This window comes from Mus musculus, chromosome 16, assembly GCF_000001635.26.
Source record: "Mus musculus strain C57BL/6J chromosome 16, GRCm38.p6 C57BL/6J".
In the NCBI taxonomy this organism is placed as follows: domain Eukaryota; kingdom Metazoa; phylum Chordata; class Mammalia; order Rodentia; family Muridae; genus Mus; species Mus musculus.
Genome location: NC_000082.6, coordinates 58,162,998 through 58,178,574, shown reverse-complemented (window position 1 = coordinate 58,178,574; position 15,577 = coordinate 58,162,998).

The window sequence follows — 15,577 nt, the reverse complement described above, 5'->3', positions numbered from 1 at the left end:
GTCTCTGTATCTCTGTCTCTTTATCTCTGTCTTTCTCTTTTCTCTCTGTGTCTCTCTGCATCTTTCCCCCCCTCTCTCTGTAAATAATGCTTGGATTCAGACGCTATGAAGCTATTCAGAAACAAATCTATAATCCAAATGTGGTAAAATACACTTAAGAAAGCACGAAGAAGGTGAAGACTCATGAAAGCTGTGTGTTTCATTCCTCTCTGTAACTTTAAGGGACTACACTCAGCAAGCATTCCCACATTGCTGGTGTCAAAGGAAGGCAAAGTTTTGAGGCTTTTGCTCTAAATTGACTACTTACTAACTGTCACCATCCCACCGGCATTTCTGAAAGAAGAAATCAGCTGGGATATTTAGGTGCTTGGGCTCTGGAATGTTAACATCCAGTCCCAGAGTATTACTAGATCTGAAATGTTACACGAACATTCAGTGAGTATGAAGAATAGACAGTAGATAGGGACAGCATCTTAGTGGAAACACCTTTACTCATGATTATCAAGAGGAAGCTAGGGCTGTGGAAGACTCCAGGAAGGAAGGAAGAATGTGAACAATACGGAAGAGTCATGCAGTGTGAGAGTAGAAGAGTTAGTCTCTAGATAAACAGTACATTTGAGATGAGGGTTGTCGTGGGCCTGAGCTACTTGATAGAGGTGGTGGTTTGAATGAGAGTGGCCTGCATAGACTCACATGCTTTAATGCTCCACCCTCAGTTAGTGGAACAGTTTGGGGAGGATTAAGGGTGACCTAGTTGGAGTAGGTATGACACTGGGGGTGCACAAAAACCTAAACCAGGCCCGGCACTCCCTTCTTCTCTCTCTGCCTATTACTTGTGGTTCAGATGTGAGGTCTAAGCTCCAGCTCTAACATTATGACTGCCTGCCTGTCACCATGAGGATCATGGGCTAACCCTCTGAAATGGTAAGCAAGTCCCCAATTAAAACTATTTTTTAAGTAGCCTTGGTCATGGTGTCTAGCACCTATTCACAGCACTGAAACAGTAACTAAGACAGTAGAGAAACTTAGGACACAGCTTTTCACTTTTCATCCCTGTCCTTCAGAAGTATAGGAAAACCCTACCTCTGGATTCTGCCCATTAAGTTACCTTGAGAGGTGAATATTCTTAGCAACTAGCAATTTCCTACTGAGGCTGAAATCAAAGAAGAAAAGCATTTGAAGAAGATTATAGCTACTGTTAATGGAACTGAGTGCTGAAGCAGGGTAACATATTGATTGAAACACATCCATCCACTTAGTGCAGAAATAAGGGTATATTCCAAGTACTGGTACTCACAGAGATTTATGTGGTACTCAGGAAAATAAAACTGAACTAATATGGCTATTTAGGGAAGAAACAAAGAGGTTAGAATTGGGAAAAGGTGGAGTTTTTTTTCAAAAAATTAAAATTAAGGGATATTTGTTGGGGAAGAAATCTTTCTTGAAATAATGGCATCTATAGTAAAGGTCTGGAGGCATTGTGATTTTGACAAAGCTAAAACTAAGACCAGGTGAAGTCTTCTTGTTTCTTGGTAAAGCATAGAATAGTATGCAGCATTAAATCTGGGCTCCAGAGATGACCCAGAAGTTAAGAGTACATACTGATCTTGAGGACATAAGTTGGGGTACCCAGCGCCTACATTGTGTAGATCACAACTGTCAGCTTCAGGGTATCCAGAGCCCTCCTCTGTAGGTGCCTGTGTTTATGTGCATGCCCCCACATACACATGAGCAAAAATTGAAACACTATCTTTAAACTTATGTCTCATATTTTTATAATACACATAATACAAAAGAATAATTCCTATGCTATAAATGAATAAATATGCATTTTAGATATGTGCTCAATTTTATTGATAAGTGTGTATAGTTCTAAAAGGCTGAGGTCACAGTACTAAAGCATCAAAGAAACAAAATACTCATTCTCTCAAAAATCAATATTAAATAAGGAATCATCGAGTCAGCGACGTGAAAGAGAAGTGTTTTGGCAAAGTAAAAATTTAAGAAGTAGAAACAGGTGTGTCCTAATTCGAAGGCAGTTCTACTTTTAAAAAAAGTCTTTTTTTGGTGCTTTGTTGAAGCCTCTGTTTATATCTTAATGAGGTGAGCTTTATGAAGCTGGGAACTGAGTAGAACTTAATAATATTTTTATTTTATTACTTTTCCAGAACAAAGACTTTGGTCATCAATGACTGATCCGGGCACACCAAAAAATATCAGGTATGAAATGAATATTTCTGAGAAGAAGTTGCCAGGAGAATCCACTTTGATTCTGTCCTTAACTCAATGGTCTTTGGATGCCCTAATGTCTCGTTTCTAATCAGACAGAAAGAAAAAATAATCAGGTGTCTCGATTGCCAAAACTGAGGCAATCATGCCTCCTTTTTTTTTTTATAACCAAGGTAGTAAAATAATGTCAAAGACAGAAAACATCTTGTTCCAAACACTGAGAAAATCTGGGTGTTAATGTAGCTTGATTATAATGATGGCATTAGCAATCAGCTGAGTAACTAAAAGAATTATCTTCATATACTGTTCACGTTTAGATGATAGAGTTTATAGGTCATATGAAAGGTAAAAGATTTCTCTTTCCTCAGTTGATGTGAAACTGCAATTATTCAATATATTTAGGAGTTTTATATTGGTTGTGTGAGAAGCAGATCCTGATGGAAGTTCTTTATTATGCAAAAAGACACATTCTAATCTGAACTAATCACTGGCAGGACATTTCTTTGGGCCCCAGTCCATTTCTTTGTGTTTCTCTTTGAGGGCTCGTTGACTTTCACCGGGGCAGTATGCTTTTTTTTAGTCTAATAATTTCAGAGACTCATCTTTTGGGCAGGGAAGAAAGGACAAGCATTTGTATATGAAGGCTTGTGATGGACTATTGACAGGACAAACCAAATGTTCTGCCAGCATTTAGCTCTGCCCACACAACCAATAATTGAAAAACATAGGGACACACCTTCATACAATGTGGGGCTGTAGGTCATCCCAACAAATAACTGCATGCCACAGATTTCCTTCTGGTCAGAAACATTCTAGATGTTCTTTTATAACTAAAAGTTTATGTAAACATGAAAATTTCCATCACATTGCAATATTTTTTCATCATTAATATTTAGGGTTCAATTGCCAGGGCTGTTACATTTTTAAAAAGAAATATTACTACAGCCAAACACTTCTCAACAGTCAAAGACCAGGATTCTCAGAGAAGTTAAGTGTAACCTAAAAAAACAATCTATGATTGAAATTGTACTTTCAATATAGCTTTCACACATTTTAAAATTTCTAACACATTTCAGCTTTAGCAGAATCTTAGCTCTTTATTTCTTCATCATTTAAGAACTGTACTTTGAGTGTCAACTTAAATTCCAAGTTACTTTGTCCATTTTGATAGGTCTGTAGGCTTAACTTCCAGGTACTCTTTCCCCCCAGGATAACCTAGATAACGACCCAATGGCAACTAGAACTATAAACCTGGAATCATTTGTATCAAGGCTACATTCATACTCTATGTCTTTGTAGGTTTCTGGGTTTCCACAATCCAGCTTGAACTGGTACCTTTGTTCTCGAGATAGAAATATAGGAAAAGCAGAGTGGTTATCATGTCCTCACTCATCGCAAAGATACAGCTGAGCTTCTATGACAAATGTCAAGGAGAGAAAGCCATGAAACCTGAAATGGTTACTTAATCAAGTTTTATCTAGATTTATTTTTGTTTTATGTGTAGGAATGCTTACCTGAAATATATATGTGCACCACACAAATAGCTGGTGGTGGAGAAGGCCAGAATGGGGAATTGGATCCTCAGAAACTGAAGTTATAAACAGTTGTGAGTTGCCATGTCAGCACTGGAACCCAAACCCAGGTCCTCTGCAAGAGCTTCAAGTGATTTTTTTTTTTTAATGAGACAGGGTTTCTCTGTGTAGCCCTGGCTGTCCTGGAACTCACTTTGTAGACCAGGCTGGCCTCGAACTCAGAAATCCACCTGCCTCTGCCTCCCAAGTGCTGGGATTAAAGGCGTGAGCCACCACGCCCTGCTCAAGTGATTTTACTGGTTGAGCCATCTCTCGATTTCCTTTGTAACCTTGTAACTACTTTCATGGGAGATGGGTTGGAGAATTCTAAGAAGTAAAGCCAAAGAAAGGTCAGAAAATGATTTCCCAAGTGTCATGCTTTCAGGAAAAGCATCCTTTGTTCTGTGAGTATTTATGTGTAACATTGTGACTAGGACATGGAAATAGAACTCACTTGCTGTATGAAGCTGGAGTTTAGGATACTAAAGTGAAGCTGTATTTTAGATGAACTTAATACTGGAGTCAGTAGGCATACTTTTAGTATTAGATTATACCATAACATGAGGGTACACCAACCAATCAGTTGAAAGTCTAAAGGGAAAAAAAACAAAAGCTAAAACAAAAACAAAAACAAACCAAGATTAACCAAAAGGGAAAGAATTCTGCCTACAGATTGCCACTGAATCAAGAATGTACCTTCATCTTCTGCCAGAATTTTGACATTTCTATCCTGCTGATCTTATTTGCATTTTTTGGTCTTGCCATAACCTCTTTCCTTACATAAGTGTTTGTGGGTATATGTGTACACTGAACATATTCTGCTTCTTTGGAGGAATTCTAATATATAGATAAATTGATATCCCTTTCCCAAATTACTTGAATAAATTATATTGGCACTGTTTTGAGAGCAATACAATCTTGCATGTGTGCATTCACATGTCTTTTCTTTATTTAGCCAAGCACTGAAGCATGTAGGCACTGTTCTATCAGGGGCTACACATGGTACTGGACACACCAGTAGTAAGAAAAAAGTACTGTTGATTTTATATTTAAATGTCCTGCTGATATTTGTCCACTTGGTTCTGCTGTTAGTCTTAACACCTGCTAGTTTGCAGAAGAAACATTTTCCATCTCAAATTAAAGCCTTGACAACAAGGTCCTTACTCACAACAGCCTTTCTGGAATTACAGTTCAAGTGTTTCCATAGCTGTGGTCAGTTCACTGCTAAAAATTGCTCGAAAATCGCCAATTATTAGAAAACTTCTAAATGCTGACTGCAAACATTGCCTCTATATGGAAATTTAGTCTGTTTTTGTTTTGTTTTGTCTGGTGTTCAAGGTAAACAATTGGAAGAGATTTCCTGTCACATTCTTCCTTGATAGGCTGGTCTTTAGTAATTTAGAGATAATTGTTTCTCAGCAGGAGCAGGGGCTGTCTCTGACTCTGTTGCCTGCCTTTGGATCCCTTCTCTTTAACTGAGCTGGCTCATCTAGTTTCAATAGAAGAAGGTGCTTCTAGTACTACTGCAGCTTGATTTGTCAAGACTGGTTGGTAACCACGGAAGGCTTTCCTTCCTCTGAGGAGAAAAGGAGGTGGATAGGAGGGAGGTGAGAGGGATGGACTGGGAGGAAAGGAGGGAGAGGAAGCACCAGTCCAGATGTAAAATAAATGAATAAATAAATTAATGAGAAAAAAGAGAATTAACCATTTCTTATCCAACATGTTTTCATACCTCATGTTTTAACTCTGGGAGATCTTACATCTGATTCTGGATTGAGAAGGATAGAGAGGGTAAGTACAATGGCCCCCTTTGCATCTTTGCTCTCTTGTGTTGATGAATTGAAACTCAAAACTAGCTCCCTGAGACTAGACTTTACCCTGTTCTGATGCTCTATGACTGTCATGCTGATCCACTCTATAGAATTCTTGCTGTGTGTGTGTGTGTGTGTGTGTGTGTGTGTGTGTGTGTGTGTGTGTACATGGACATCTGGGTATGGGAAGACCAGAGGTTGACGCTGCTTGTCCTCAAGTCCTCGTACCTGGTTTGCTCTTGGAGACACTGTGCTCCCATCATGCTTGGGTTTTAAATGAATGGTGGGGCTCTGAACTCAGATCCGTGTTGCTTTGTAGAAGAGCTTAAAAACATTACTGTTGTGAGTTTAGAATTTATTTTTATCTTGCCTAATGCTGGAACAAATAATCTGGATCCTAAGGGGGAAAAATCATCCAGGGAGAGAGTGGAATACGTAAGGAAAATCTTCAAAACAAATGTAGGTGTTTCTTTCTCTATTCATCGCTATAAACACAGTCACCTTGCTTTTTTCAGAGACTGTAGTAAGACAGCTATAGTTTAAGTGATAAAGGATAATAGATAAAGTAGCCTGGTCTATTACACTGTTTTGCCTGGTCATATCTCATGCAGTGCATTTTGAATGAATTGCTTCCCCCCTATGAGGTAAAATCATTCTACCAAGTTCAATGGTGCTAGGTTAACAACAGCATCCTTTCATGATCACATAAGAAAAAAAAAGGAGTTATTCTTTCTTCAAGGCCAAGAAAGAAAAATGGTCTATACTTCATTTTGTCAGCAGAAAAGCTGGTCCAACAAACCTGAGGAGTTTAAGTTGTTCAAAGAAAGAGACCAAGATAAAAAAAATACCTCAGACTAAACATTTACTGTCTATCTGGAGCTGACGTTGACCAGTCTGTGAAATCTGGCAGTCTGTGTTAGAGGCAGTCAGTGGTCCTGAGGCTTGCCAGCTTCTCATCCAGAGACTGAGGTGGCCACAGGCATCTAATTATTATTGTCAGGATTCAGAAAGTCTAAATAAACATCAACATTTTCATAAGGAAATGAATTCCTGATGCGCCAACCCGGGGAGAGAAAGGCTCTAGAAAGGAAGTGGAGGCAGACACTCCCATACCTCTTGGACAAACATTCACATTTCCTACTCTGGGCATCCATTTGCCCCTAACATGAGAACTGAGCAAACATCTCTTTCACAGACCAACCCAGCCCATTCTAGTCTAGGCTAGCAAAGGCACATTTTGATTCCAGAAACTCTCCAAGTTGACTAAAGGAGTCTACCTATGAACATTCCTGGCTGTCTTCCCCCCTTCTGAGACAAGAATGTCAAGGCATTTTCCTCTCTTTCCTCAGGGGAAAGAGCACCATTGAGATGGAAACTCTCCATTCTAGACAGGTCTGGCTTCTAGAAGACCATAGTCACTGAAAAAGGCTGTGTGTACTTAGGCCAAACATAGAGAAACACCATGAATACCATGCAGTGTTCTGTGATGTTTTGGAGAGAAAGGTCTAGTTTTTGTTCTTAATAAGAAAGAGACGCTGGCATGTTCTTTTATGTACGCTGTCTTCTAGGCTGAGTTTTGCTCCTATAGAGTCACTACAGCAAGAACTCTTGTTTAAATGTGCTAGAAGAGAATATGCCTCAAAAATTCTCAAAAAAACAAGAAATGAAAGCTATTCTTTTTGGAAATGGCGTTTTGTTTGTCTGGTTGATTGATTGATTGATTGATTGATTGATTGATTGAGGTTTGTTGGTTTTTGCATGTACATCAGAATCCAATTTCCATAGGTTCTCCTGCTGTAGCAGGGGGCCTTTCTGTGCAGAGTAAGGAAGGATGGAAGGGTTCCTCGTGCTGGTCTTCTTATTTGACACTTCCTTTTTTCCCTTTTCCCCCCGCCAATTGTTAAATTAATCATTCCATTTGTTTACATCTCAAATGATATCCCACTTCCCTGTTACCCAATTCACCAGCCCCCCATCCCACATCCACCACTCCTCCCCTTTGCCTGTATGAGAGTGCCCTCCCCCCACCTACCCATACTCTTCTGCCCCACGGCTCCAGCATCCCTCTACTCTGGAGCATCCAACCTCCCCAGGAACAAGGGCCTCCCCTCCCATTGCTGTCAGGCAAGGCCATCCTCTGCTATATATGTATCTGGAGCCATGGATCCCTCCAGGTACACTCCTTGGTTGGTAATCTAGACTCTGGGAGAACTGGGAGGTCAGGCCAGACTATGTTGTTCTCCCAGTGGGGTTGCGATTTCCCTCTGCTCCTACAGTCTTTCTGCCAGCTCCCCCACCAGGTTCCCTGAGCTTAGTCTGATGGTTGGCTCCAGTGTACATCTGTACTGGTTAGGTGCTGGCCGGACCTCCCAAGGAACCACCACACCAGGTTCCTGTCAGCAAGCATCTCTTGATCATGGCAACAGTGTTGAGTTTGATGTCTGTAGACATGATGGATTCCCCAGGTGAGGCAGTCCCTGGTTCACCCTCCCTTCAGTCTCTGTTCCATTTTTTTGTCTCTGTTCATCCTTTGGACAGGAACATTTCTGTGTTAAAAACTTTGAGATGGGAGGGTGGCCACAACCCTTGACCAGGGGCCGTGCCTATCTACTGGAGGTGGTCTCTACAGGTTCTATCTCTACTTTTTATGCATTTTGGCTAAAGTCTTCCCCATTGGGTTCTGGAAACCTCACATTTTCTTGTTGTCTGGGACCCTCCAGTGGCTATTCCCAGTTCCGCATCCCCCCTGCTACATATTTTTGTTCGATTTCCTGACCCTCTGTAACTTTCTCACATCTCCTCCAGTTCCTGGTACTGTCACCCTTATTTCCTTCTCCTCCTTTCTCCCTCCTCAGTACACCTCTCCCTCCACCTCCTATGATCATTCTGTTCCCACCTCAATGCAGGACTGAAGTGTTGACACCTTGGTCTTCCTTCTTCCTAAGCTCCATATGGTCTGTGGGTTGTATTATGGGCATTATGAGCTTTTGGGCTAATATCCACTTATCAGTGAGTACATACTATGTGTTTTCTTTGTGTCTGAATTTCCTCAATCAGGATATTTCCTAGTTCCATCCATTTGCCTAAGAATTTCATGAAGTCATTGTTTTTAATAGCTGAGTAGTACTCCATTGTGTAAGTGTACATTTTCTATATCCATTCTTCTGTTGAGGAACATCTGGATATTACAAATAAGGTTGCTATGAACATAGTGGAGCATGTGTCCTTGTTATATGTTATATGAGAAACTGCCAAATTGATTTCCAGAGTGGTTGTACAAGCTTGCAATCCCACCAGCAATGGAGGAGTGTTCCTCTTTCTCCACATCCTCGCCAGCATCTGCTGTCACCTGAATTTTTGATCTTAGCCATTCTGACTGGTGTGAGGTGGAATCTCAGGGTTGTTTTGATTTGCATTTCCCTGATGACTAAGAATGATGAACATTTCTTTAAGTGCTTCTCAGCCATTCTCTCATTCAACACTTCTAAGGGTCCAATCACTGTCCCTGAAAAGCAGCATTGAAAATACAAATAATACAGGCTCTCAGGTATTTTAATACTTTTTTATTTTTGAGATTATAATATACCTACATAATTTTTCCTTTCCTTTTCCTCCCTCCAAAGCCCCCACCCCATGTAACCCCCACCATTGGTTTTTCATTTCATGGTTTCATGTTCTTTAATTTTTGCTACATATATCTATGTATATGTACACATACATACATACATACATACATACATACATACATACATACACCTAAGTGTAGAAATACAACCAGCTCACTCTGCATTATTCTATTTGTGTATATATATATACTTTTCCTTGGGGAAGATTTTTATCTCATTCTCAGAAATTCTTAGCTGTCTGTAGTTCTTTGACTCACATAGTGGCCTCCCATGCACTTCCTCTTCCATGTTAGCATGAATAGTGATGGCATCCTTGCTGAAGTGACATTTAGGCCACCATGTTGGTGTGACTTCATGGCTGTAGCTTCTCTGACTTGTCTACATTCTCACAACAAACTCCCTGCCCAAATATTCAGATGGTTGTATTTGGATTCAGATTCAGTAAAATACTTTTAGCAAATAAGTTGCAAGTCATTTGGATGAAAAGTATTTCCCTTAGAGTTGTCATTTGCTTAGCATATACTAAATTGCCCACTGTGCTAAGGCACATTTTGTTTTTAGTCTTTGTTTATGAAAAGGGTAGTTTTGCCCCTTCAAGGCTTTTGAGGTATTCAAAAACAGATGGAAAAATATGAAAATGAAGACATAAAAAGAGGGCACTTCTTAAAGAAACCCAATGGCACCAATGCTTGCCTTGCCAGGTTTGTGGGAGAGAAGAAGCTACAACTGGTAGAGTTTGATCTTTGATATTAAAGTAGGACCCCATTGTATAAGTGATAGAAATGCTGATTTGATTATGGTCTAGCCTAAACAACCACACAGGATTTGATTTTCCTTCTCCCTTTGGATGGTTGCATTTTTGCAAGGCTACCAATGGATCCCTTACAACTTAATTGAAACTGACTTGTGGTTGAAGAAAAATTAGAATAAAGGAGATTAGCAAAGCTCCAGGAATGGTTCTTCAGATGCAACATTTATGACCTGATTTAGAATCATCTGAAGAAACACAGTAGCTTATGAGTCAGTAGATACTGGGTGTTGGTTTTCCTTGTTACTCTCCAAGCTGAGAGGGGTATGATCTATTAATATCAGGGCAGTGCTTGATAGCAATACCCTGTAGAGCTGAGCCAGCCAGCATACTGAGAATGGGGCCCACATACACTGGAGCAAAATAGACTCAAGATTGCCAATTATTGTCAGCTAAATTAGATGGACTTTAGCACTCAAAAGATTAAAACAAATTTCAGCTAGCTCCAAAATGATTTTTTAACTTTCAGTATACTTTAAAACATACCAAGTCATAGGATACAGCTAAGTGTGTGTTTGGCACAGGTTTATCTTCTATATTCATTTGTATATTTTAATGGAATCTGTTAGTATATGTAAGCTTCTATACAGAAATACAATATCCCTTGAGGGAAGCAACTCAGTAAAATCATTTTCCATTGTACACTGGGGTTATGACAGTAAAACATGTAAAGGGTCAGGAGTTGGCCAAACCTGTAGAATTATGGCATGATATGGATATCATTTACCCCTCCATATGAATTATTCATCATAAAATCTATTAAAAGCAAGGAAATTCATACTGAGAAAATATGAGTATTTCTTGTGATTATGTTCGCTAATTAAAGCAGAACTAGGAATTGGGAAAATTTGTCCCAGTTCAGTTCTACAAACTCAGTGTGTGATCACCAGAAAGGTGTAAACAAGCTAAGTGTCTTGTTTTGATAAGTAAAAGAAGTTTGACTCTGATATATTTTGCATTATAGTTATTAATTTGCACAGTTGATAAGTGGGAAATGGAAGGAGAGAAATGCAATGATGAGTTTACCCTTCAGCTGTTCTCCTTTTAGGATGCCATCTCTGTGAGGATGCTTTCAGGCCACCAGCAGCCCTCTCTTGTTCATGCTCAGCATAGTCAGGACAGAAACTAGGGCAAATGGTACAAACTATACACAGAAACTCCATATAAGCAAACTTTTGGTACCAAGGAAGGTCTAGAGCCAGAGACTTGAATCTCTCCTTGGTATCTGAAGAGACAAAGAGTCAACTTTATAACTGTGAAGTCTTTAACACTTGCTCTTAGCTCCCATTTATAAATCAGATGCTGTCTAAAGTCATTTACTAATGTGCTACTCTGTTAGCCATCCAAAGAGAGTATATTTAGGACTCAGGATAGAATGGAGCAGTCAATTTCTTTTTAACTGTATTTTAACATATATCAATTACATGTGTTGATTGCCATTAAGGCATACAAAAAGGTGATCACTCATTTTACTGATACTTATAATGGAATATATCTGAATTCTTCCCTTTCTTGCGAGCCAGCTTACTTGACTTAGGCAATTCCTTGAGCAAAACGCTCTTTCCAGATTTACTAGGCTTATCTTTCACCTACAAAAATATCCTTAGTTACCCTTGATTTCTTCTGGTGACATCGAAGCATATTCTTTCACAGAAAGGAGTTCTCTGGAGCAAGTAGCAATGCTAGTTCGAAACAGGATATTGCCCAGTAAAGTTTATTTATAGTCATTTAGTACAGCTATGATTACCAAATACTACTATACTTGATGTCCTAGGTAAGAGAAATTTATAAACTGTTTCAATATTTGGGTGGTAAGAAGTCTTCAACCAAGGTAACACTTACAATACCTCACTCATTCTTTCATTCACAAAATGAAAAGTTAGGTTTCAACATGGCTTTTAAAGGTTGGCGCTTAAAATGTTTTTAAAATGCATACCCCATATTTTATAGTTCTATTCATGTTTTCATTATGTTGGAATACATTTTTACTTTTAGTTACCACCAAAGAGTATATATAATGGCAATTAGGAAAAACATGTTAATTCCATGGTTTTAGAAATGCAAATTCCCAGATTTTGGCTAACCTATATACTTTAGAAGTATGTATATATGTGAACATGTGTGTGTGTGTGAATGTGTGCATGTGTACACGCATGTGTAGGCATATATATATATATATATATATATATATATATGTTTAATATGCATAGTCAAACCTGATCTAGTCTGTACATATATGTGTGTGTGTGTGTATGGAATGTGTGTATCTATCTATATATAGTGTGTGTGTGTATGTATATATATATATATATATATATATATATATGTATATATATATATTGTAGACATATTTGCTTACATATTTTGTGAATACATATAGATGTGTAAATTTTTATACATATATATTTCCGAGTATAACCTGTTGAGTCCATATAATGTTATTTGTATGAATGTGTTCAGGACTGACTGTATTGCAGTGGACATTATTGGAGTGCTTTTCACTGCTTTGCTCCCAGTTTTCCTCAGTTGCCTGTAATTTTTTGCATGGGTTGAACTTTCATGTGCTTTCCCCATGCATATTGGCGTGTTCATTGGTGTTCTTGTTCAGCTCATCTTTGGGCAGCTGTGTTGCTCAAACTTTGTGGATATAGCACCTCATGTCACCAGAAGACATAATCTCATGGTAATCCCCCTAGTTCTCTGGCTCTTACAATCTTTCTGGCCCTCTTCTGCAATGTCCCCTAAGCCTTAGGTGTGGATGTTTCACAGATGTATCTACTGGGACTGGGATCCACAACACTTTATTTGGATTGCCTGCTGTCATTTTCTGTAGTGGTTTCTGTCTGTTGCAAAAAGTTTTCTTGATGAGAGGTGAAGGCTACATTTATTTGTGAGTATAAAAACAAATGTTCATAAATTGTCATTAAGGATTATGCTGGTTTAGTAAATTAGCTATTGCAGATTCTCTTCCAAAAATCATGATTTCACTAGCACTGATTAGTTAGCTAGGTTTCTAGTATCAGGAATACTTTTCCTCTTGTTAATCCAGTCTTAAATCCAATTGGAAAGTCATTGGTTATAACCAAACTACATGTGTCCCTACGTAACTGGTAGGATTGTTGTGCCATGATGGTCACTTGTGTGGTTCCAAGGTATCACAGCTAGGTGGGGCCATGGCTTATCTCTCTTCTTTGGATGCTTGAATGTCACCTTCTGGTATCACAAAACTAGTCTTCAACAACAGAACATCCAGGTCAATTCCAGTTCAGGGGCCTCTGGGCCCTGTTTCTGAAGTCAACAGTGTTTTCAACAATATTGATTTACCTTCTACTGCTAGGGGGCAAGCAAAGACATCAATAGGCTATATGTTTGAGGAGTCCCTTACAAAGTCCTAGCAAATCAAAAGAGAGCTTCTGTAGTATTCTGGGTCAGAAGGCTGAAGATAGATCCTCCAACAATTATAAAAAAAAGTGTTGGAAACTGTCCAGGCAGTCAACTATCTCTGGCATATATTTATGAATTTATTTTAATTTTTGGAAACCATGTTCCATTACTTCATGCATATTCAAGTAATATTTTTTCCTTCTCAGGTCTCTGGTGGGATTAAGGATTAGAAAGTTATACTGTCACAATTAAACTTAAGTTGCTTAGCATTAAATGTGTTCTAGATTTAAAAAGATGGTTTTAGGATGATAATACAAGCTAAATTGAAGATGACTTAGTTACAAATTGTAAACTCATTAAGACAGGATTGATCCTAAAGTACCTCATCTAGTTACAAAATAGAAACCGACTGGACTTTTGAATGTAATTTATACTTAGTACTTTTCATAATTGTTTCAAAATAGATTCTACTATGCATTGTTTGTTACTATAAGAGAAAGAGCCATTTTAATTGGACAAAAAGGAGGAAATGTGATGGGTTAGTTGGACACTGTTTGTATTTTAATGCTAATACTGGTTCCTCAAGAGGAGTTGTCCCCAATAAGCAGACCATCATGTACTCAGGTGATATGTGTAAACCTTCTCCCCATTTTAACTGTTTAATGAAAGAATAGAGCCTGTGATTGGGCAGTGGAGGGGGGAATATGGGATTGGAGGCTCTAGAAAGGGTGGCAGGTAGAGTAAGAGGAGGAGGGAGGAAAGAGAAAAAGGAGAGAAACTGTGATGGGCCAGGCCCACATGCCTGGGAGAAACTGCAAGTAACAAGGGGTCTTATAGCTGGGGAGTATGATAAAATAATACTAGAAATGCCCAATCTAGACATATGGCTTATAACTAAAATATTTAGAATGTATGTTTTTTATACAGGCTTATTAGGGTTGGAAATTCCAGCAATAGATTTCTCATGTTTGGTATTGAGGCTTTTGTTAAGTGATCTTTAGCTTTTTGAGAAAGCACCATCAACCCACCTTATTATTCTCTTAATTTCTAGATCTTAAAAAGACATGTTAATACTTTATGGGCACTATAATAAAAACTGCCTCTGCCTCTGTCTCCCAAGTGCTGGGATTAAAGGCGTGCACCACCACTGCCCGGCTGAAATCTCATTTTCAAATATGTGATTGTTACTTTTCTGTCACTCCATCAAATAAACGAGACTAGGGAGTTACAAAAAGAAACTGGTTCCAAAGAGAAATTTTATTGTGTGTGTGTGGGTTTTTTTTTTTTTTTTTTTTTTTTTGCTTCATTGCTCTGGAGGAAGTGACATCACAGCAAATGCAGACAGAATAGCAAGCCAGTTTACCCAGTGACTCGTTAGCAAAAGAATTTATAAGCTCTAGGTTCCACAGTCACCAATGAAGGTGTCCCTTCATAGTCAGATTAGCTTTACATATTTAAGTTTCTACCTCTTCCCACAATGGTATTCTCAGACAACGCTTTTAAGCCTGTAACACATGAATCATTAGGAAACATTCTAGACTCAAACTATAGCAATATTATAGTTCAACATGGAGATGTAATTTTATCTTGCTGTGCTTAGCGCCTTGCCACACTTATATTGAACAGCACACTTTTCTCTAACAATCTGTAATGGCCCTGTCATTTCTCAAGTGCCCCACCCCATTTTAGGCTCCTTCATGTCCTTGTTCTTTTTTTATCATTTCTCATATTAATATTACATTGCTTTAATTATAGCAAGTCTAAAAGACTTAGATTTCTTTTATGATTTAGTGTGTTTGAGTGTTTTAACTGTATGTACGTCTGTGCCTGGTGCCTAACGGAGGTCAGAAGAGGGCATCGGATCCCTTGGAACTGGAGGTGGAGATAGTTGTGAGCCACAAGTCAGTGCATAGAGTCAATCCTGGTCCACAGCAAGAGCAACAAATGCTCTTAACAACTGTGCCACCTCTCCACCCTAATCGCAGCACATCTCGATGTTATACTAGGGCTTAGTTTTCAAACGGTTCTTGGCTATCCCTAGTTCTTTCTGTTTCGTGCGAATTTTATTATCACCTGCATTAGTTGCTTTTCTTGTCCTTGGACAAAAACAACTTAGGAAAAGAAAGATTTATTTTGTTTTCTGATACC